The sequence below is a fragment of the Gossypium arboreum genome, chromosome 11 (assembly GCF_025698485.1).
Source record: "Gossypium arboreum isolate Shixiya-1 chromosome 11, ASM2569848v2, whole genome shotgun sequence".
Classification (NCBI taxonomy): Eukaryota; Viridiplantae; Streptophyta; class Magnoliopsida; order Malvales; family Malvaceae; genus Gossypium; species Gossypium arboreum.
In genome coordinates, this window is record NC_069080.1 from 88,351,686 (window position 1) to 88,354,479 (window position 2,794).

The 2,794-nt window shown below is 40.1% G+C and overlaps 1 non-coding gene across 1 annotated transcript; it reads right to left on the reverse strand.

The window, feature by feature from the left end:
* Window positions 1-234: 234 nt before the first annotated feature.
* Window positions 235-341, reverse strand: LOC128284874 (small nucleolar RNA R71). The gene has a single exon (XR_008275294.1). It is a non-coding gene; the product is annotated as a small nucleolar RNA R71 (small nucleolar RNA).
* Window positions 342-2,794: the final 2,453 nt, after the last annotated feature.

Here is a 2,794-nt window from a genome sequence, read left to right on the forward strand (position 1 = left end):
GATGGCTTGCAGGACGAGGATCCCAACGCTTACATGGCGGATTTTCTAGAGTTTTACGATACATTTAAAATCAATGGAATTTCTGATGATGCCATTTATCTTCGGTTATTTCCCTTTTCATTGAGGAACAAAGCTAAACAATGGTTGAACTCGTTACCACGAGGGTCAATCACTACTTGGGAACAAATGACTGAAAAGTTTTTATTAAAATATTTTTCACCGGCTAAAACAGATAAATTACGTAATGATATCTCTTCTTTTGTACAGATGGATTTAGAAACACTCTACGATGCATGGGAGAGATATAATGACCTTTTGAGAAGATGCCCTCACCATGGGTTACCACTCTGGCTACAGGTTCAAACGTTTCACAATGGCTTGAATCCGTCGACTAGACAGATGATTGACGCAGCTACTGGTGGAACTATCAATAATAAGACACCTAAGGATGCTTATGAATTTATAGAAGAGATGTTACTGAATAATTATCAGTGGCAAGTCATGAGGACAAAGCCAACGAAAACAGCCGACGTTTTTAACGTCAATTCGGTCACCATGCTCTCTAATCAGGTAGAACTTTTGAATAAAAAAATTGATGGTTTTCTTGGTTATTCACAGGTTCACCCAGTAATGCAGTGCGAAGCAAGTGGAGGTGGATCAAGCAATTCAGAATACCCATCCTATGGCCACAACATGGAGAACAAGCAGTTAAATTATATGGGTAATAATCCTCGATCTCAAAATAATCCTTATAGTAACACTTACAATGCAGGTTGGAGGAACCACCCAAATTTTTCATGGGGAGGCCAAGGGAATCAGAGACCACCACCTCCAGGCTTCCAACAACCACCCTACCAACAAGAGAAAAAGTCGAACCTTGAGGAGATGCTAACAAAATTCATCTCGGTGTTAGAAACTTATTTTCAGAATACCGAGACAGTACTTAAGAATAAACAAGCATCGATCTAAGGGCTCGAAACTCAGATAGGACAGCTCACCAAATTAATATCTGAATGACCACAAGATAGCCTGCCGAGTAACACTGAATCTAACCCAAGGGAACAACTCAATGCCATTGCCATCCAAGACAAGGAAGGGTTAGTGGAACCTGAACCAGAACTAATGTAAGGAATCGTGGTAAGTAAAAGCAAAGGTGAGGTAGATCACAGTGAACAAACACTGGTATGTAAAGAGTACAAACCTTATGTGCCATACCCCAATGCGACAAGAAAAGACCGCATAGACGAACAATTCGGTAAATTCCTTAAATTATTAAAGAAATTACATATTAAGTTACTGTTTATTGAAGCTCTTTCGTAGATGCCAAATGCAGTCAAATTTTTGAAGGAGCTTTTAACAAATAAGCGGAAGTTGGATGAGGCGTCGCATGTGGAGTTAAATACGGTTTGCTCAGCCATACTACAGAATAAGCTGGCCAACAAATTAAAAGATCCAGGAAGTTTTACGATTCCTTGTTTAATTCGTAGCTTAGATGTTAATAATGCTTTGGTTGATTTAGGGGCTAGTATCAATGTCACGCCTTACAAAATGTTTAAGCAACTAGGTATTGAGAAACCGAAACAAACTAGGATGAGTATTCAATTAGCCGATAAAGCAATCAGATTTCCTAGGGGTGTTATTTAAGATGTACTCGTTAAAATTGACAAATTTATATTCCAGTTGATTTCATTATTCTAGACATAGAGAAGGATAGTAACGTTCCTTTAATTTTAGGGATGCCCTTTTTAGCAACTGCTAGAACAATAATTGATGTTGGCACAGGTGAACTCACACTTCGTGTGGGAGACGAAACAATCACCCTTCAAGCTCGTAATTCGAATAACACATCGAAAATTAAGGGTGATTGTACAAATCGTACTACTAATATGATCATATGGTAAAACCCTCTGTGCAGAAAATAGGTTCGAAGAGCGCACATGAGCCTTGTTCGAGTGACGACAAGGGACCCATCTATGAAGAATGAAGGATACAAATCGAGGAGCTAGACGAAGGGCAGACACATAAACTGATAACACATGATAAACCAAAACCATGCCATAACAAGTTAAATTTTTCCCTAAATCAACTTAAGGTTGGAGAGAAAGTGCTATTAGACGTAGCAGACCCTCGTATTACCACTTATGAACAGAATGAAGAAATCCCTCTTACGGTACTTAGCATTTTTCCATACGGTACAGTCGAGGTAATTCATACCAAATTAGGCACGTTCAAGGTAAATAGTACTTGTCTTAAACTTATGTTGATAAAATTGATAGTTGAGATGAGGAGTGTAAACTCCTCGAACCACCATGACCACGCAACAAGATAGGTAAGTTGAGCTTAGACTATAAATAAGCGCTTCTCGGGAGGCAACCCAAGCACTAACAGTATTAATTTCTTTAAAATTTTAGTTTTTAACATCTAATCACTAGCTGAGTCCTTGAAACACAGGTTTTCTAATCCACATGGCTAGGCACATGGGCGTGCCTAAGGCTGTTCTCACACCACGGGCAGAGACACGACCGTGCAGTATTGCTGTCCGACATGGCTGTGGGCGAGTCTGTCAAAACAACACAGGTGTTCAACACGCCCGTGTCTATAAACCGTGGTTGAGACTAAAAATTTAGCACAAGCGTGAGACACGCCCGTGCCCACCACCCATGCTCAAGACTGATAAAACAACACAGGTGTGCACATATAAACGCGGGTGTGGGAAAAGTAAACGCACGACCATGTACACCAACACACCTAAAGAGCATAGGCACGTGACGAATTTTAGACACGCCCAAATTTA